Source organism: Onychomys torridus, unplaced genomic scaffold (assembly GCF_903995425.1).
Source record: "Onychomys torridus unplaced genomic scaffold, mOncTor1.1, whole genome shotgun sequence".
NCBI lineage: Eukaryota > Metazoa > Chordata > Mammalia > Rodentia > Cricetidae > Onychomys > Onychomys torridus.
This window is the reverse complement of record NW_023411978.1, coordinates 511454-534063: the sequence shown is the minus strand read 5'-3', so window position 1 is coordinate 534063 and position 22610 is coordinate 511454. Positions and strand designations below refer to the sequence as shown.

Sequence of the window (22610 nt, the reverse complement as noted above, 5' to 3'; positions counted from 1 at the left end):
AGAGAAAGTTGTTTTGTAAGAGAACACAGCTTTTGGCAACACCCCCCATGCACCTGTAGTAAAGATAACGCCACTTGATGCCAAGTCCGGCTCTAAGTTCTGAAGCATAAGAATTTGTCCAGAGATTAAAATTATCATAATATGTTCTTAATAACTCAAACCATATGTGATTACTTTGTAGAGAATAAATGCACTGTTGAGTTATTATCCCAGTGGCCTTTCCTTTCTTGACCTTTCTGTAAGCTGACCCTTTCATGTCAATGGCTCACTCTTTGGAGATTGGCCTCTGTACCCCATGTCCACATTTCAGTACCAGGGATTCCAGGGTAGCATTTACTGTAGTTCACAGGGACAGTAGACATGGGTGTTTCAACATTCAGTGATAGCTTTTACATCTGTAAACTCAAGAATCACATTATTTAGCTCAGCAACTAAAATTAAAATTGAGATTTAGGCATTTCAAGTCAGAATCTCCTTGTGCCTTTTTAACAAAGCTGCTTTTGAATTTTTTTAATTTATCAGTCATTTGCAGTTCCCTTATAATAATAAAATACTATATTTAAAATAATTTTTAAGGTTAAATGTTCTGAGGGAGGCTTTATCAGTATTTAGTTTTTAAAAACACAGTATAAGTCAGTATTTTTTTCTTCAGTACTGGAATAGGAGAAATTATTTCTGGTCCCTCCTTAAATCAACCAACAAGTCTCATCGCATAGAACACTGAAATTTACAGACATCCCTGAAACTTTTTGATTAAGTAAACGAGTGAATCACAGTGGAGTCTCATCAGTTAACAGTGTAGATCCATTTAAAAACAAAACAAAAAGCTGAACATTAATAGAAAATTTCAAGCTAAAAAAATAAATGATAGAAGGAAGCCCTCCAAACAATTAAGAGCGAGTGTGAGGTCTGTCACTCACTGTTTCTATACTTTATCTCCAACTGATCAGATTCCTCCTTCTCCATGAATTAAGGGCATCTGCTGAAATCCGCATGCCCAGTGTGCAGGGTCCTTGAGTCAAGAGGCCATGCTACAACAGGTGTAAGAGGACATGGGACACTGCCTCTCTCCCTATGAGACTTCACATCCAAAGATGGTATTGCATCTTACTCCTCTGACTGCCAGCACATTACCGGAGGATGCTTCCTGTGCAAAGTAATGGCCACAGATTCTCCCACCCGCCCTGAGAAACAGGAGGTTTTTAACACTTTTTCACCAATGAGCCGGCCTGTCACTCTCCATCAGAAAAGTGGGTTGCTTAAACAGGGGTGAGACAGAAATGAAATCAACCAGTCTAAAGGCACAAAGTCCTGCTCTAGCTGGAGTTTGTAAACAGAATAGGTTGAATTTATCTCAATCTATGAGAATAAAAAGGCATCCACAGCAGTCTTTTATCCAGCCTGCTTCTTTGAGTCTCTTCATGGATTTTGAGATCTACAAAGTATATACTGATATACACATACTTCAAAAAGCAATCAGGCAAATAGTATAACCATTATCCAAAATTTACAATGATAGTGTAGGCATACATAATATAGTTTAGTTTAAAAGTGTGGTATTGTTTCTGCTACATAACCATATTAACTGTTTCTTTCCTACATAATTAAATGTCCATCTGGGTTTCAGTGGAACACAAAACCATCCTTATACCACCACCTATAGTTGGCAATAGCTCTTTTGATTCCGCTACAAAAATTATCCTTGGACTGGAAAAAACTGCAAAGTCCCATGTCCAGCATCTAGACGCTGTTGTATTTGTGAAGAGCTTCTTCCAACTTCTGGGTCACTTTTTGGAAAAAAAAATATTATTTGTTGTTGTAAAAAATGCTGCATCTGTGATTTAAATTCTCTCACTCGAATCTGATGGAAGTCATGAATCTCAGCCAACGTGGCAAAAGAAAGAAATTGTGTTACATCAGTCTTGGATGCCATCACCTTTTTGGACTTACATCTTCCCCTCTTCCACATGTCGCCTACTCTCCTTAACTTTGGTAAGAGCTCCTTTCTGAACATGGATGATGTCTGGGAAGTTAGCCAGGTGCCCCTGATACAGTGCGAACAGGTCCAGGTCCTTCCTGGGCTGCTCAGCAAAGAGTTCGCCTATGACATCGTAGGCATCTCCAGTGAAGGTGATGGCCTGGTTCAGACCCACCGAGAAGGCCTGCTGATCCAGCTCAAAGTCTTGGCTGAGGCCTCGGAAGGACTGGCCCACTTTCTGATACTCTTTCTTGAAGCCAGTCACCTGCTTGCGTGCAAACTTGTTGACCATGTTGTTGAGGGGCAACTCACTGTAGTCCATCTACTTGGTGAAGCATTTGGAGCCATTGATCTTACTCTCCACCTCCTGCAAATCTAGGGCGGCGGCAGGGTTGTGCTCAGAGTGAGGAAGAAGTTAGCGCCCACTATCTCATCCTTCTCAGCCTTTTGCTTACCCTGTTTCCAGGCCTTCTCGTCCGTGCTGCTGGGGCAGGTCAGGAAATGCTGGAAGACATCATACTGCACCAGCACTGGGGGGCTGGCCATGTGATTCATCCACCAGATCAGGCCATTCTTGCACTTGGAGATGAAGTTCCTGATTTTCAGGCAGGTGGAGCACCAAGATGACGGGGAATTTCTCAGCCAGGCACACATATAGCCAGTCGAAGTGCTTATAGCGCCTGTGCACAGGCACCTGGGTGTGCATGGGCACCAGCTTGTAAGAGATGTAGCTCTTCATGCCCTTGAACTTGGTCGGCTTGGTAGGGTCATCAATGGTGCACTGGAAAGGGTAGGGGTTCTCCTGCCACTGAGGGCCATAGGGCCCCAGTACCACACCAGGCTTGTCCCCATCCTTCACGAAGCCTGATCCTCACCCAGCACAAAGGCCTCCCTGACCAACTTGAAAGTGGAGAAGCGATTGAGGTTGAGGCTCACCGTGGCCCAGGTCTTGGTTCCAGACACTTGACGCTGAGTCTTGTGGGAGACGGATTCCCAATTTTCTGAGGAAGCACCATATTGATTTCCAAATTGGCTGTACAAGGTTGCATTCCCACCAGCAGTGGAGGAGAGTTTCCTTTGCTCCACATCCTCTCCAGCATAAGCTGTCTTCTGTGTTTTTGATCTTAATTATTCTGACAGGTGTAAGGTGGTATTTCAGAGTCGTGTTGATTTGTACTTCCCAGATAATTCAGGATGCTAAGCAATTCCTTAAATGTCTTTCAGCCATTTGAGCTTCTTCTGTTGAGAATTCTCTGTTTAGTTCTATAGCCCATTTCTTTATTGGACTGTTGGGCATTTTGATTTCTAATTTCTGGAGTTCTTTATATATTCTGGATATCAGCCCTCTGTCAGATGAGGGGTTGGTGAAGGCCTTTTTCCAGACTGTAGGCTGTTGCTTTGTCTTGTTGACTGTGTCCCTTGCTCTACAAAAGCTTCTCAGTTTCAACAGATCCCATTGATTTATTGTTTCTCTCAGTGTCTGTGCTACTGGTGTTATATTTAGAAAGTGATCTCTGGTGCCAATGCGTTCAAGACTACTTCTTACTTTCTCTTCTATCAGGTTCAGACTAACTGGATATATGTTGAGGTCTTTGATCCACTTGGACATAAGTTTTGTGCATGGTGACAGATATGGATCTATTTGCAGCCTTCTACACATTGACATCCAGTTATGCCAGCACCATTTGTTGAAGATGCTTTCTTTTTTCCATTGTACATTTTTGGCTTCTTTGTCAAAAATTATATGTTCATAGGTGTGTGGGTTAATGTCAGGGTCTTCAGTTTGGTTCCATGGGTCCACATGTCAGTTTTTATGCCAGTACCAAGCTGTTTTTATTACTGTAGCTCAATAGAGCTTGAGGTCAGGATCGTGATGCCGCCAGAGGTTGTTTTATTGTACAGGATTCTTTTGGCTATCCTATGATTTTTTTTTTTTCCATATAAAGTTGAGTATTACTCTTTCCAGATCTGTGAAGAAATGTGTTGGTAATTTGATGGATCTGTAGATTGCTTTTGGTAAGATCACCATTTCTACTATGTTAATCCTGCATATCCATGAGCATGGGAGATCTTTCCATTTTCTGACATCTTCTTCAATTTCTTTTTTCAAGGACTTAAATTTCTTGTCATATAGGTATTTCACATGCTTAGTTAGAAAGATAACTACAGACTGATCTCCCTCATGAACACTGATGCAGAAATACTCAATAAAATACTGGTAAACAGACTCCAAGAACACATCAAAACAATTATCCACCATGATCAAGTAGGCTTCATCCCAGGGATACAAGGGTGGTTCAACATACAAAAGTCCATCAATGTAATACACCATATAAACAAACTCAAAGAAAAAAAAAAACACATGATCATCTCACTAGACACAGAAAAAGCATTTGACAAAATCCAACACCCCTTCATGATAAAGATCTTGTAGCAATCAGGAATATACAGGGAACATACCTAAACATAATAAAGGCAATTTACAGCAAGCCAACAGACAACCTCAAATTAAATGAAGAGAAACTCAAAGCAATACCACTAAAATCAGGAACAAGGCAAGGCTGTTCCCTCTCCCCATACTTATTCAATATAGTACTACTTGAAGTTCTAGCCATAGCAATAAGACAACATAAGGAGATTAAGGGCATACAAATTGGAAAAGAAGAAGTCAATCTTTCTTTATTTGCAGATGACATGATAGTATACATGAGTGACCCCAAAAATTCAACTATGTAACTGATACAGCTTATAAACTCCTTCAGCAACACAGCAGGATACAAGATCAACTCAAAAAAATCAGTAGCCCTCCTATATACAATAGACAAAAAGGCTGAGAAGGAAATCAGAGATACATCACCCTTTATAATTGCCACAAATGTTATAAAATACCATGGGGTTGCCCCAATACATATATTTTAAAGATAAATTGTCTTCAAAATTTAGATGTAAATATATATTTCTTTGGAAGAAGGCTCTGCTTTTGTTTTCTGTTCTGATTTTTTTTCCACAGAAAACAAAAGGCTATAGGTTTGTTCCAGATTAAAATACATCAGGTTTGACCAACCAAGACTACCTGAAAGGTCTCCAATGACACCATGTCCCAGATGATCCAACATCCAGAATGGTTTCAAGGCAACTGGCTCAGAAGATACACCCTTGTAGCTGGCGTTTTTCTCTCCAGCTCTTGTCAAGCCCCCAAAGTCCCACAGCCCACTTATAAAATAATTACTCACATGCTCATTTTACTTATAAACTGTATGGCCACAGCAGGCTTCTTGTTATCTAGTTATTCTATCTTAAATTAACCCAATTCTATTGATCAATACTTGGCCAAGTTTCTTTTGGCTTACCAGTACCTTACATCTTCCTTGTCACAGCAGCAGCTGGCCATGTCTATCTCCTCAGCCTTCTATTTCCCAGAATTCTCTTCTCTGCTTGCCCCATGTATACTTCCTGTCTGGCTACTGGCCAATCAGTGTTTTATTTCTTAACCAATCAGAGCAACACATTTGACATACAGAACATCCCACAACACTTCTCTTTTTCTTTTTTTTTAAGGGAGGTTTTAACTTTCACATTGTAAAACTACATATAACAAAGGTGATATATACAGATATATATATATATAATTAGTTCTTAAAAATAAAGTCTTTAAAGAGACAATAAAGTTAGTATAAAAATTTGCCATGTCATGACAGATATCACACAGAGAATCTGGATTATGTTGTCTTTGATATTCTTAACTGCAGAAAAACCTTTGACTGTAAAAGCTGTTGATTTAAGCCAATATGTATATATTAAAGATAACTTGACTTCAAAATTTGGATGTAAGGATATATTGCTTTGGAAAGGAGGCTCTGCATTTGTTTCCACAAAAAGCAAGAGACTATGGATTTGTTCCAGATTAAGATACATCAGTTTTGACCAGCCAAGACCCCCTGAAAGGTGTCCAATTACACTATGGCCCAAATGATTCAACATCCAGAATGGATTCAAGGTAACTGGCTCAGACAATACACCATCATGGACTACTCCATAATACTAAAATTTTCTTTGTATCCCCATAAGATAAAGTGGACCCCTCTAGTAGGAAGTAGTAATAGGAGCTACACGCAAATTCCCAAATATACCAAGTTGGCTTTAGAAAATTGCCTCTCTCCTTCTCTAAACCCAAACATATTGCTAAAAAAAAAAAAGTTTAAGAGATTCTTGTGTCCCAAATCATAAGAGCCCTCTGGTGTGGGACAGAGAAAAACCAATATTTTTATTTAAAACCGGTTGATTATAAATAGAATATGTTTCTAAAGAAAAAAGGGTGATCATATAGATAATGATAGGATGAAAGGGTAGATTATTAAACCTACTTTTAAAGAGCAACTTGTTTAAAAATGTTTTACATTGGTATAGTGTCTACTCTTACAAGAATCCCAAAAGTTGCTTGCATCCTTCTCCCATTTCTCAGGTAGTATTATATCCTTCTGAAATCTTTGATGTAATTGAAGACTAAATAGTTGTAATATCCTCAGTTATGATAAAAGATAAGTTAGATATATAAACTTAGACTCACAAATAGAAGATATATAGGATATCTTCTTTAATTTTGGTAAATAGACTAGTTATTGTAACTAGACTAGATATTATACTATAATTATTGCTTGATAATTGTTTTGTTATCTGTAATTTTACTATGTGAAAGTTAAAACATTCCTTTAAAAAGAAAAGAAAAGAGGAAGTGCTGTGGGATGTCCTGTATGCCAAATGTTTTGCTCTTATTGATTAGGAAATAAAACACTGATTGACCAGTAGCCAGGCAGGAAGAATAGGCAGGACAAATAAAAAAGATAATTCTGGAAAATGGAAGGCTGAGGTGGAGAGACACTGCCAGCCACCACGATGACAAGCAAGATATAAGGTACCAGTAAGCCACGAGCCATGTGGCAACTTGTAGATTAATAAAAATGGGTTAATTTAAGATAGAAGAAGTAGATAACAAGAAGCCTTCCATGGCCATACAGTTTATAAGTAATCTAAGTCTCTGTGTTTACTTGATTGGGTCTGAGCGGCTGTGGGACTGGCAGGTAAGAGAAATTTGTCCTGACTGTGGGCCAGGCAAAAAAACTCTAGCTACAAACAAACAAACAAACAAACAAACAAACAAAAAAACAAAAAACTCTAGCTACAGTGCACTTCAATTTATTTAAAATATTTATGTAAGTTGTGTATGTGTATATGTATGACTTTGCACACACACGGATACATATGCTTGTTTACACTATCTTAGAAAAAGTTTAGAATTATAAACATGGGTAAACATGCATCTCTTTTTGCTTCTTGATTCAATTTAATATCTGTACTGTAAATTTTCAAAATAAGTACCACTGTTTTTAATATTTCACCCTTTTGTACATATACAAATGTATACATAACGAACTAACAATGTGTACATAATGTGGTGATAATGTGTAGCCATGTTAGTATTGACTTTTTGGAGTTGAAAGGCCTGTCAATGGTACTGTACAGTATAAATGGATATTTTCAGTCTTATCATTCAATATTTATCCATGGATTATCTGCAATGTGTGAGGATTATAGTTTCCCATCTGTGTTGGCATTACAATTTCTCACTTCATTGTGCTAACCATTTTGGTTGTTTCTCTGCTTTTGTTGGTGCTTTAATTTTCTAATATTTGAGTTTTTTAATTCCCTATTTTTCTTAGAAGACACTGTCTTCACAACAGATGTCCTTTTCCTTTTAATATGAACTGTGTCAGAAATTGCACTCAATATTTTCTCATTATAAGAATCATGGTGAGTTTTCTGGATTGATCAGATGATCTGGGACAAAACATTATATGTTCATTACCATTTGAGCCATTGTGGAATTGTGTAATACTAATGTAAAATATGCTTTTTATCTGACAATCACAGTCAATGTTGCCTTGTGTATAAGGATAAATATTTAGAAGACAGTCTGAAATTATATACTTCAGAAAACTTGCAGATGAAGGTTCTCTTTCTGGATCTACTATCTCGCTGGCCATGTAAAATATGCTAGGTTATTATAGTGGGCAGACTTTGTGTTCCTGGCACTGATATATATCTGCATTTTTGAAAAAAGTTAGTGTGAAAGTTTTAGACATAACTTGGAGTCACAAAACACTGTGACTCTATGAAGGGCTAAATGTTGGTAAATTATGACATTTGAAGGCTCTGGTGAAATCATCAAGTTGATGGTGTTTTTTTTTTTTTTTTTAGTCTTGTTAGCTGCAATTTTACCTTAATAAAGCAGTATGATTATAAGTGGACATAAAAGCAGTCTCAATGGCTTAAAGGATTGTTTCTAACATCCTAATAGTGTAAAAAATTGTTAAAAGGACCTCCTTTTTCAGAGCAACAATAATCTAATTTATTTTACCACATTCTGTGGTTTATATACATGAGGATTCACAGCATTTTTCTTGTATGATGTATGTGTGGATTACAAAAGAACAGCAGAGACTTTACTATGTGAATATTTTTGAACACACACTAAACTCTCTAGATATTTTTTTCTGTCTGGCTCTTTCTTTAGTGAACATCTGTATTGTATTTTATCTCATGAGACATATGCTGAACTCCTACGATAGTTGCAGTTTAACAGGGCTCTAGTGTATATATTGACTGAAGCTCTGGGAAGTTGAATCCATGCTGACAGTGGGTAGCATATTGACCACTGATTATAAACACCATTTAATATAAAGGCTTTTCAACATATGCTGTCATTAGTTTTTTTGATCTTTGCCATTTTGACAGATATAAGATGGTATCTTAGAAGCTTTTTGACTTTCATTTCCCTGATAGCTAAATGTGTTTAACACTTTTGAAAATGCATCTGGGCCATTTAAGATTCTCTTCTTAAACATGTACTCCAAATTTTTGGCAATATTTTGCATTTTGATACCTAGGCAGATGAGCTGAGCTGGTGGGAGCTCATGGGCTCTGGAGGGACAGATCGGGATCTGGCCTGTGACTGACCTAGGTAAGCCTTCTGCATCTAGGTGACAGTTTTGTAGCTTGGTCTTTTGTGGAGCCACTAGCATTGGGATCATGACCAGTCCCTAATACTTGAGCTGGCTCTTAGCAACTATTCTCTACTATAGGATGCCTTGTTCAATCTTGATGCAGGGGAAGGAGCTTGGTACTGCCTCAACTTGGTATGCTATGCTTTGTTGATTCCCAAGAGAAACTTTACCCAATCTGAAAGGAGAGGGAAGAAGGATGGAGATTTTGTAGAGAGCTATGTGTAGGTAACAGAAGCAAGGAGAGAGGGGAAAATGTGGTTGATATGTAAAATAAAAAGAAGTGCAAAAAATACATGACAAAACAATAAAATTTTACATAAATAAAATAATACAAAATAAATAAATAAACCCCATAGATAAGTGTTTGGTCAGAGTGCCCCTTTTTTGTTTTTGTTTTTGTTTTTATTTTTTATTTTCTTTATTATTATGTGTTTTAAATTTTAGACATCAGCCATGAGTTCCCCTGTCCTCCCCCCTCCCACCCCCACCCTCCCTCCAACCCCTCCCCTCCATTCCCATGTCCTCCAGGATCAAGGCACCCCTGGGGATTCATTTAAACTTGGTGGATTCAGTACAGGCAGGTCCGGTCACCTCCTTCCAGACTGAGCAAAGTGTCCTTCTGTAAGCCCAAGATTTCAAACAGCCAGTTCATGCACTAAGGACAGATCCTGGTCTCACAGACTGGGTGCCGCCCAAGCAGATCAAGCTATTCAATTGTCTCACTTATCCAGAGGGCCTGATCCAGCTGGGGGCTCCACAGTCTTTGGTTCATAATTCATGTGCCTCCATTCATTTGGCTATTTGTCCCTGTGCTTTTTGCAATCTTGGATTCAACAATTCATGCTCTTGCAGACCTTCCTCTTTTTCAACAGTTGAACACCTGGAGCTCCACCTGGGGCCTGGCTGAGGATCTCTGCATCCACTTCCATCAGTTATTGGATGAGAGTTCCAGCACAACAGTTAGGGTGTTTAGCCATCTGATCACTGGACTAGGTCAGATCAGGCTTTCTCTCGACCATTGCCAGCAGTCTACAGAGGATGTATCATTGTGGATTTTTTGGGACCTCTCCAGCACTCTGCCTATTCCTGTTCTCATGTGGTCTTCATTTATCATGGTCTGTTTTTCCTCACTCTCCCTTTCTGTTCTTGATCCAGCTGGGATCTCCTGGTCCCCTAAGCTTTCTTTCCCTCAAATCTTGCCGTTCATTACTCCCACTGACTGCTACACAACTCCAGGGAGGCTACCTAGAAAATGGGACCCTAGGAAAGACCCAAGGATCACCCAATGACAGAGAAATGGGTGAGATCTACATGAACAACCTGGACGACAGTGAGAGTGCCTCTTAAAAGAGCCATGCCCCTCTAAATACCTAGCACTTAACCTAGAAGCCAGCTATTAAAGGAGCCATTTCTCTGTTTTCAACTAGCAATAGCTTAGCTAAGGATATCCAGTTATAATGAAGTCACTGTTTGCTCCATTTTTCAGGGTGCTTCAAATCTTTTTTAAAGATTATTTTAGGTCTTACATAGAAATTTTGGCCCCATGTACGATTGCCATTGGTAGCTCTATATTTTTATCTGATTTTCCCAAATAACCACCAAGAAAATTATTAATAATTATAAATGTACAGTCAATAACTCAGTCTTATTACTAGCTAACTCATACATTTTAAATTTACCCATATTACATATCTTTTCTCTGCCATGTGGATTGGTTCCTTTTCTCAGTATTGCAAGTTCACCTCCTTCTCTCTTAGTCTCTTCACAATTCTGGGACTCCTGCCTTTTTCCCAGAAACCTTTGTCTGGTTCTCTGGCCTAACCTTATCCTACCTAGCTATAAACCAGTTAGCTTCTTTATTAAGTCACTCACAGTAATATATCTTAAGACAATATAAAGGAATATTCCACTTGCTGTACTTGGCTTTTTTCATATACATACCCTTTTTATTACATTGTATTACAATGGAGACATAATTTGCCTTCCTTGTTATTTGTTTGAAAAGTTTTACAATTAAAATCTATTTATGGAAATATTTAGAAAATATTATACATATATGTGTAGTCTAAAATATGATTTATCCTTAAATATTTCACTTATTAAACAGTGAATTAATCCTGTTTCTCAGGCACAGAAACTGAAGAACAACCATATTTTGTGGAAGTTGAAACTGCCTAGGTGATGCTTAATTTCATACCACAGACTTGGCACATACAGCTTCGTTAATATATAGGACAAAAGTTAGAATATGCAGTGTGCATTTAGAATTTGGAATGATATCAACATGGTAAATTATATATATTGGACCATATATTGGGAAAAATATCATCACAATTACCTCTTTTTAAATAAAAAATTATAACTAATACATAAAATCTATATCCAATAAGTATATATAATATAAATAGTCGAGAATTACATTAACTTTTTTAAAATTTGGGAGCATTTTTAAGTTTTATTTTTGATATTTTTTTACTTGTGTACAATGTATTTTGTTTATATTTCCCTCTTAACTACCTTATCTGATTCTCCCTCTGACAACTGGTGACTACATTTTCCTATCTAGTCTCTCCCTCTCCCCGTCTCTCCCCTTCCTCTCCCTCCCCTCTTCTCCCACTCTCCTTCTCTCTTCCCCCATTCTCTCACACTTCTGTTCTTCTTTCTCTCTCTTTCCCTTTCTCTCCCACCCTCTCTCCCTCTCCCTCTCTCTCATACAAGCCTTGGGCAAGTGATCACAGCTGTTGTGTGCTCATAATTGTAATAGTCATGTTGTATCCAGAAGATAGAATTTCACATCACTCTCCACTATCTTCTGACTCTTATAATCTTTCTACCCCTGCTTCCACCATGTTCCCTGGGCCTCAGGTAGGTGATATAAATGTACCATCTAAGGCTGAACACTCAGCATTTTCTTATTTTTTATTATATTTGTGTTTTAGTTTTACATATTAGCCATGGGTTCCCCTGTCCAACCTCCTCCTCCCCCTGCCCCCGCCTTCCACCCTTCCCTCCATTCCCATTTCCTCCAGGGCAAAGACTCCCCTGGGGATTCAGCTCAACCTGGTGGATTCAGTACAGGAAGGTCCAGTCCCCTCCTTCCAGACTGAGCATAGTGTCCTGCATATGCCCCAGGTTCCAAACAGCCAGCTCATGCACTAAGGACAGGCCTGGGTCCTACTGCATGGGTGCCTCCCAAACTGTTCAATTGTCTCACTTATCCAGAGGGCCTGATCCAGTTGGGGGCTCCTCAGCTTTTGGTTCATAATTCACGTGTTTCCATTAGTTTGGCTATTTGTCCCTGTGTTTTTTCCAGTCTTGGTCTCAACAATTCACACTCTTACAATCCCTCCTCTTTCTTGCCAATTGGACTCCTAGAGCTCCACATGGGGCCTCACCGAGGTTCTCTGCATCCACTTCCATAAGTTATTGGATGAGAGTTCTAGCATGACAGTTAGGATGTTTGTCCATTTGATCAACAGACTAGGTCAGATCAGGCTTTCTCTTGACTATTGCCAGGAGTCTACAGTGGAGGTATCATTGTAGATTTCTGAGGACCTCTCTAGTACTTTGGTTCTTCCTATTCTCATGTGGTCTTCATTTATCATGGTCTGTTATTCCTTGTTCTCCCTTTGTGTTCTTGATCCAGCTGGGATCTCCTGCTCCCCTAAGCTTTCTTTCCCTCAAATCTTGCCCTTCATTACCCCCACTCACATCTAGGTTGTTCATGTAGATCTCATCCATTTCTCTGTCATTGGGCAGTCCCTGTGTCTTTCTTAGGGTCCAGTTTTTTAGGTAGCCTCCCTGGAGTTGTTAGTAGCTGTCTAGTCATCTTTGTTTTACATCTAGTATCCTCCTATGAGTGAGCACATACCATGTTTGTCTTTCTGAGTCTGGGGTACCATACTCAGGATGAATTTTTCTAGATACATACATTTGCCTGTAAACCTCATGATGTCACTGTCTTTCTCTGCTGAGTAGTACTCCATTGTGTATATGTACCATATTTTCTTCATCCATTCTTCAGTTGAAGGGCATCTAGGTTGTTTCCAGGTTCTGGCTATTACAAACAATGCTGATATGAACATAACTAAGCAAATACCCTTGTTGTATGATTGAGCATTCCTTAGGTATATGCCCAAGAGTTGTATAGTTGAGTGTTGGGGGATATTAATTCCCAATTTTCTAAGGAAGCACCATATTGATTTCCAAAGTGTCTGTCCACGGTTGCATTCCCACCAGCAGTGGAGGAGAGTTCCTCTTGCTCCATATCCCTTAACAATGTCTACTCCATTAATGTTTGACATTTTCAGACAAAAATTTGCACTGGGAGTTTCTGGCATATGCCTTTAATCCCAGCACTGGGGAGGCAGAAACAGGCAGATCTCTATGAGTTCAAGGCCAGCCTGTGCTACCAAGTGAGTTCCAGGAAAGGTGTAAAGCTACTCAGTGAAACCCTGTCTTGAAAAAAAATTCACTACTTACCTTTTTAAAATAAATAGTACCTTTTTAGAAGTAGTTTCATTAATCTACCTTTTATCTTATCATATCCATAGTCTCTCTTTTTTCTTTCCAGAGTAGACTCAAAAGTCTACCTTTTGTCTTATCATTTCTATATCTTCCTTTTTTCTTTTTTTAGAGTACATTCAATAATCTACACTTTTTATATCCTCTTTTTCTTTTTCTTCTCTTTTTTAAAGAAAGCAAGAACCCTCAAACTAATATACTTTATTTAACTTTTTTTCTGACTATTAACAATAAACTTGTATCCAACCATCCTAAACAATGATAATTATCCATAAACCACTGAACACACAAAAACTACAAGCTCCACCTCTTGGGAATATGGGCATAATTTTCTTAAAATTACTTCCTGCTTTCTGAGGGCAAAGACATTTTTAGGGGATCATGAAATAAAATGTTTGGATTACTTGTCAAGTCCTCGGAGTGGTAACAGTATCATTTGTTATCTAGTCTCTACATAATTCAAAAGTGTACATCCTGTCTCAAGTTCTTGCTAGAGTTGTCTGTGACTCTGGATCATCTCAGCTAGCCATCTCAAAATTGTTCTGAGCAGTTTGTAGTCCAAAGCCGATCTTTGGATAATGTTAATCCACTTAATGGCTTTAACACAGTCCATGTATAATCATCATTGTGGGATCCTGTGATCCTTTTGAAGATTTCAAAGTTGCTATTAGGCATGATCATGGTTTCCTTCAGAATGTTTTTTGTGCCTCCTTTTTGGTTTGGAGTAATCACAGTCTGATAAATATCTGTCTCTCAAACCATGTACATTATTCCATAGAAGAGAATATCTTAACTGTAATTTCTCCCCACTACTTGCCTCACCAAATTCTTCCAAACTGACTTTGTCAATGCTTTCTTATAATGCAATGTTGTCGGCAATGTGTCTATGAACAAGAAGCAGTGAACAATTCATTTCCGGTAGCATCATCCTCATCAACACCAACATGATAAGAAGCAGCTTGTAGCTCAGAGCTGCAGCACCAGCAGCCTCTGTAGACTCACCAGCATTGTTTGTAGACTGGACTAGCCCTAGCCACAGGAGACTCTTAATCTCACAGTCATGAGTTTGAGCCCCACGTTCGGCACCATATATAACAGGTATCTTAAAAGTTCTGATTAATACAAAACCCAGTGCCATCTATTGGGATGAATTCTGAAAGATCAGAGAAGCAGAACAATCCACATCCAACCTCACATGGATTTTCAGTTAAGTGGGGGAAATTTGAGAGAGTTTCCCATCAGTGTTGGCATTATAATTTGTGATTTCATTGTACAATTGTGATTTCAACAACCTTGTTTCCATGCTTTCCTGTAGTATTTGGTTGGTACTCAAATTTTGTAATATTTGTGATTTTTAATTCCCTATATTTCATATCATATGCTTTCAGAGAAGTTGCAGATGAAGGTTTTCCTTTTGGGTCTACTATCTCTCTGGCCATGTGGAATTTGTAAGATTATTATATTGGGCAGAATATGTATTCCTGTCAATGTTATACATTTGAATTTCTGAAAAGAGTTAGAGTAAAAATTGTAGACACGTCTTTGTGTACCAAACCACCAATACCCTATGAAGGGCAGTGTCACAATTTGCCTACATTTAGCCCTTCATAGGGTATTGGTGGTTTGGTACACAAAGACGTGTCTAAAATTTTTACTCTAACTCTTTTCAGAAATTCAAATGTATAACATTGACAGGAATACGTATTCTGCCCAATATAATAATCAATGTTGGCAAATTATGACACTTGAAGAAGCTGGTGAAATCATCAAGTTTACATTGTTATTTTGTAGTCCTGTTAGCTGCAATTTTACCTTTTAAAACAGGATGGTGCTAGGTGGTGTTGTATACATGACTTTAATCCCAGCACTCAGGAAGCAGAGGCATGTGGGTCTCTGTGAGTTTGAGGGCAGTCTGGTCCACAGAATGAGATCCAGGACAGGCACCAAAACTACACCAAGAAACCCTGTCTTGAAAAACATAAATAAATAAATAAATAAATAAATAAATAGATAGATAGATAGATAGAGAGATAGATAGAGAGATAGATAGAAAAATAAATAAAAATAAAACAGGTTGATTATATGTGGATGTAGTAGGTCTATCAATGGCTTAAGGGTCCCTAGCATTCAAAGTAGTTTCTAACATCCAATATTAAACATCCAATCTAACATAAAAAAATATTAAAAGGACCTTCTTTATTTAAGAGCGACAATGATCAAACATAGTCTTACCAAATAATGTGGTTTTATATACAAGAGACTCTTCAGCATTTTTCTTGTATGATGTGTGTGTGTGTGTGTGTGTGTGTGTGTGTGTGTGTATTACAAAAACAAGCAGAGACACTGGTATATGTATATTTTTAAACACACTGTAACCTGGCTAGACATTTATTCTATCTGGATCTTTCTGTACTGAACATCTGTTTTTGTTTTTGTTTTTATCTTTTTTTCTCCTTTCTCCTTTTTTATTTATTATATTTGTGTTTTAATTTTACACATCAGTCATGGGTACCCCTGTCCTCCCCCCTTCCACCCCCACCCCCACCTCCCTCATGGCCCCTCCCATCCATTCCCATCTCCTCCAGGGCCAAGACTCCTCTGGGGATTCATGAGAACAGGAAGAAGCAAAGTACTAGAGAGGTCCCCAGATATCCACAATGATACATTCACTGTAGACTACTGGCAATGGTCGAAAGAAAGCCTGTTCTGACCTAGTCTGATGATCAGATGGCCAAACACACTAATGTCATGCTGGTACTCTCATCCAATAACTGATGGAAGTGGATGCAGAGATCCTTGGCCTGGCCCCAGGTAGAGCTCCAGGAGTCCAATTGTCGAGAAAGAGGAGGGATTGTAAGTGTGTAAATTGTTGAGACCAAGATTGGAAAAGTACAGGGACAAATAGCCAGACTAAGGGAAACACATGAATTATGAACCAAAAGCTGTGGAGCCCCCAACTGGATCAGGCCCTCTGGATAAGTGAGACAATTGAATAGCTTGAACTGTTTGGGAGGCATCCAGGCTGTGGAACCCGGACCTGTCCTTAGTGCATGACCTGGCTGTTTGAACATTTCTTTTATTTTAGGTATCATGAGACAAATCCTAAATTCCTATGATAGTTGCAAGTTTACAGGGCTCAGGTTAGTGTATGTGTTGTCACATGCCATTTGTGGTTGATTCACTCCCTCGCTAGTTCTCTGGGATCCTAGCTTCATGGTTTAGCTATCAGGGAGCCATGATTATTGCTGCTGCTCTGGGAACTTTTTGGGTCCATGCTGACAGTGAGTTCCATACTGCCCACTGCTTATAAACAACTTTTAATCCACATGATTTTCAACATATGCTGTCATTAGCAGTTTTGTTCTTGGCCAGTCTGAGAGGTATAAGATAATATCTTGGAGGCATTTTGATTTTCATTTCCTTAAGAGCTGAACATGTTTACCATTCCCTTAAGTGTATCTGGCTCTTCAAGTTTCTACTGTTGAGAATTATCTGCGTAAATAAAGTTCTGATTGGCCAGTGGCCAGGCAGGAAGTATAGGCGGGACAAGAGAGTAGAGAATTCTGGGAAGTAGAAGACTGGAGGGAGACACCGCCAGCTGCCACCATGAGAAGCAACATGTAAAGACACTGGTAAGCCACAAGCCATGTGGCAAAGTATAGATTAACAGAAATGGGTTAATTTAAGAGAGAAGAAGTAGATAACAAGCAGCCTGCCATGGCCATACAGCTTCTAAACAATGTTAGTTTCTGTGTGCTTTCTTGATTGGGTCTGAGCAACTGTGGGACTGGTGGGTAAGAGAGATTTGTCCTGACTGGGCCAGGCAGGAATACTCTAACTACACATCTGTACCACCATTTTTAATGGCATTATTTGGTAGTTTGATGTCCAGTTTCTTGGATTCTTTATATATTTTTGATGTCAGTCTTCAGTCAGATGTGGATTTGGTGAAGATGTTTCCCGTCCTGTAGGCAGATATTTTGTGTTATTAATAAGGTAACAGAGATAACACCATCTAAATCTCCTATTAATTGTTTGAGGGTGCCTGAATTGGCCTTCTTATGTTATCAGATGGGTGACTATCCTAATTGTCTTTACAGAGCCTTCATCCATTACCTGATGGAAGCAAATGCGGAGATTCACAGTCAAGCACTGGGCTGTGCTCTGAAAGTCCAGAAGAGATGTTGTAGGGACTGTATGAATGGGGGAAGTGGGCATCAAGATCATTATGGAAAAACCTACATAGACAGATGACATTAGCTTGTGGGAGCTCATGGACTCTGGAGAGACAGCTAAGGGGCTTCATGTGACTAGCATAGGTCCTATGCATCTGGGTGACATTTTTGTAGCTTGGACTTTTGTGGGGCACATAGCGGTGGGACCATGACCTATTCCTAATGCATGAGCTGAATTTTTGGACCTAATTATCTATGGTAGGATGCTTGTTGATCCTTGATGAAGCAGGAAGGAAATTAGTCCTGCCTCAATTTGATAGGCTTTGCTTTGTTGATTCCCAAGAGAGGCCTTGTGTGGCTGAATATTTTCTGTGTCCTACCTGGATTGTGGTCAGGGCAATTATCTCTCACCTGCCAGTCCTGTAGCCACTTGGACACAAGTAAACACACAGAGGCTTACATTAATTAAAACTGCTTGGACATTAGCTGAGGCTAACTGATGACTAGCAGATACAATTTAATTAACACATTATTCTTATTTATGTTTACCCACATGGCTTGGAACCTTTTCTCAGTTCCGCCTTTACATCTTGCTTCCTCTGTATCTGGCTCACAATTCCTGAATCTTCCCAACATTCTTTTCTTTCTTTGTCCCATTTATACTTCCTACCTGGTTACTGGCCAATCAGCATTTTATTTTTTAACCAATCAGAGCAACACATTCACAGCATATAGAGCCACAGCCACAGCACTACTTCTTTTCTTTTTTGTTCCAAAGAGGAAAATTTAGCATAGTAAAATTACATATAACAAAACAATTATGAAGCAAGAATTATAGTTATAATATCTAGTGTATATGTATTTGGCAAAATGAAAGAAGATATCATATCTATCCTAATTAGTGAGTTTAAGATCATAACTTAGGAAATTATAAATAGCTAGCCTTCAATTACATCAAAGACCTCAGAAGGATATAATATTACCTAAGGAAACAAGAAGTGCATTATAACAAACTTTTAAAAATGTAGAATGACAGAGACAGCTGGCTTCCTGGATAGTCATCCAAGTTCCTCAGTAAATTTGGGGCATCTGTATTTAGCCCACAGGTCTAGAGTCTCTCAGTCACTTCTCTCTGTGTCCTGTAGAATGTCTTTCAGTTTCCTCTATGAAGCAGGAAGCTGACAGACCATTTCTCCTTGCAAAGTTCAATGGCTGCCTTCCTAACGGTCCTGCATGTCCAGTTGATACACTTTTTCAAGCAATCTAGGCAAGAACATGTTGTATACATAGGAACACATTGACAGTTGGATAGAAAACCATATTGTTGGGTTTGGAGCTGAGATACAAAAAGGATTGAATATAAGGAAACCCCTTCCATTTGCCTTTTGCTGGCAGAAGTTAGATGAATCTTGTAAAATTTCAGGGTAGTTTTCACAATATCTCTGACTTATTCTATGATACATTTTAATTACTTTTAGTATGCATATAATTTTATGTATGTGTATATGTATGAGTTTACTTATGCTGATGTATACATATACACAGATACATATGCATGTGTACACTTTCTTGACATAGTTTTGAATTTCATGCATGAGCACTGAATTTAGATTATTTTGCACTTCTTTTTTCTGCATCCTTCAATATAATATCTGCACTGTAACTTTTAAAAATAAATACCACTATTTATCAAAATTATTTAACCACATTTTGCATGTACAAATGTACACATAATAAACTCACACAGTGTACAGAATTTGGTTATTAGTTGTAGTCATTTGAACATTAACCATTTAAAGTTGGAAGGCCTATCAATGTTAGTGTAGGGTATAAATGGATTCTTTCTATCATAGCATCCAATATTTGTGCAAGATTTTATGCTAATTATGGGACTTTGAGAAAGCGTCCCATCTGTGTTGGCATTATCATTTGTGATTTTATTGTGCAAACCATTTTTGGTTGTTTCCTTGCTTTCATGCAATATTCTGGAAATGGTGACATGGCAGCTGATCATGGTGTCCTCTGGAACTTCATAGAGCAGATGCCCTGTGTGTGTCAGTGTGCATGAGGAAGAATTGCCTGGGGATGAGGGTAGGAAGGTTTTAGGTGGGACAGATGAACCCAGTGGGGCAAGCCCTCAAGCTAAGCAGCTATGGAGGTTATAAGAATTATTTTGAAGTGTCCCTACAATTTAAGGGAAAGGAGTGAGGGGTGCTGGCCTGGAAGGGAAAAGAAAGACCTGATCCTCCATGTCCATTGGGGGTTGGCATGAATTATGACATTGCTTGGAAAGGAATGATCAGTGAAATTCTTCAGGAGGGGGCAGGGGTGATAGCATGGAGGAGACAGGACATGGCCAGGGTGAAGTGAAGGTTTGGATAAATGGCCTGGGATTAGAGAAGGTCTCTCTTACATGAATTATAGCAAAAATATTGAAAGGCATTGCTTGGGAAGGGCCTGGAGCCTGAAAAGACCTAGAGGCAATTATTTCACCCCGTCAAGCTGAAGTTCCTGTGATATCTTAATAAGAATATTTTTTAAAGACCTGTTGGTAAGCTCTACTTTCCCTACGAACTGAGGATGATAAGCGATAGGAAAATATCAAGGTATGTTAAGAGCTTTAGATGCAGTCTGGGAAATCTTGGATGTGAACTCCAGATCATTATCAGATTGAAGAGAGGCAAGGAGCTAAAATCAGGAGAAGAGGATCAGAAATGGTCTGAGCCCACTGCTTTAAAACCAGAAATGCCTCCACTCAATTTTAAAGAGTCTATGACCATTAGGAGATATTTAATTCATCTGACAGTGGGCAAATGGGTATAATTAAACTGCTAGTCAGTTCCTGTAAAGGAACCTCTAGCCTGAAGTGTAGGAAAAGGTTGGCTCTGATATTTGGAATTGAGATCTGACTTTTGCCAAGTTTTACAAGGGGAAGTAATAGTTCTTAGTAACTCTAAGTCTTCATTGGTAGTCTGTTGGTGGGCTTTTACAAACTGAGACTGTGCCCACTATTAGGGTCAAAGAGCTGATAAAAATTAGACAGAAATTTCCTAGGGACAGGAGCCGATGATGAGGATGTCGATTGTATGTATGGATTTCCTGCAGTGAATAGAGTGAGTATGTCCCCTGTTAAGCCACTTTCCTAGCTGCCTGGTCAGCTTAAGATGATGTAGCTGTCATTGTGATGAGATTGACAGGGAATAATTCATATCACCTTGGGGAGAAGGGAAACTTTTCTAATGGCCATTATTTGACCTGATTTAGATATGAATTGTCCTTTTGCTGTCAGAAGCGAATTCTCATTCCAGAAAGAAGTATGGGGCAGGAGAATATGAGAAGTATATTCGGAAGCTGGTTGGAGGTGGTACACAATATTAATCCCAGAATTCGGGAGTCTGAGCCAAGCAAGTCCAGGACAGGCACCTAAACTACACAGAGAAAACTTGTCTTGGAAAAAAAATATTTGGAGTATGTAAACAATTAGGGATTGCCCCTGTGCTCATAGTAGGACATGTCTGAGAGCCATTATCTCAGTCTGTTGTTTAGTAGTGTTTTTCTGTGCTTCTACCATCCAAGTATCTGATACTATGGCATATCCTGCATTATGGGTCCCCTTATGTGAAAATGAGCTGCCACCTGTGTAACAAGTATAAGTGGCCTGAGACAATGTGCCTTCCTGTATGTGTGAAGGATGAGACAAAAATTCTTCTATGATTTCAGTGCAGTAGTGAGATGTGGAATAGTCAGCACTAGGTGGAGGCAGAAAGCTTGAAATGTTAAGGGATGGGCAAGTCTGGAAAGTAAGTGTGGTGTGTTCCAGTAATGCCACTTGGAGAGAAAGAACTTAAAAAGAAGGTAAAGTTTATAAGAAAGACTAAATTAGATGATTTCTATCTAAAGATGTAACTTACTATGTTGTGGTAATGCTTAAACCAAAATAGGTAGCCTGAGGAATGGAGAGTTAGACTATGAAACATGAGACTCCATAATTCTAGATGTACAAAAAATTTAGAAGAGGAGTTTGAATAACTTGTATTTATGGGCTGCAGAGTAGAATGTTATCTGCTTAATGTATCATTTTAGAGCCAAGGAAAGAAAAGGAGAGCAAGCCAGAGGATGGAGATTGACAAAACAGGTGGTGGATGCCCCAGAATCCCTGTGGCAAGACAGTCCAATTTAGCTACATACACAGGTGAATGTCATGGTCAGTCCAGGTGAAGGCAATGATATTTTTGAGACAGAGGGCTGAGAGATATAGAAAAGAAGGTAACCTTGAGGTCTAGAACTGAGAACTTGAAAGTGTATGAAGGGATAGTGGAAAGAATTGTGTCAAGTTTAGGCACTACAGGATGGAGAGGGACCAATGCAGAATTAATGAGCCACAAATGTGTTGATATTTTATTAATGCACAAATGTAGTGATAATTTACTTATGCTTTATTAAAGCTGGCTGGACATCTGGTGGCGGGGGAGGCCAGTCATTTTAAGTGAGCAAAAATTCAGGTAGCACACACCTTCAATCAGATTACTTATCAGGCAGGGTCTCTGCATGTTCAAAGCCATACTAGGAAACAGAGCCAAACATGATGACACCCACCTTTAATCCCAGTCAGTACCAACCATAAAGACCTGAAGGTCTGTGCAGACATAAGATGATAAGGAAATGAGGTAGCTGGGGTAATATAGCCAATTAGAGGGCAGAACAGCTAGGCAGTAAAGGTGTGGGTAAGACAGGAAGTGGCTTACATTTGGAAGCTGCAGTGTTGGTGAGGTATGGTTGGCTGGTGGCTTTTCCTATTTTCCTCATCTCTAAGACTTTCACCCCCATATTTGCTTCCATGTTTTTTTATTTAATAAGACAATTTAGAAATTC

General features: G+C 38.9%; 1 pseudogene; it reads right to left on the bottom strand.

Moving 5' to 3' along the window:
- Positions 1 to 1740: 1740 nt before the first annotated feature.
- On the bottom strand, positions 1741 to 5369 carry LOC118575433 (annotated as a pseudogene).
- Between the last annotated feature and the right edge of the window lie 17241 nt (positions 5370 to 22610).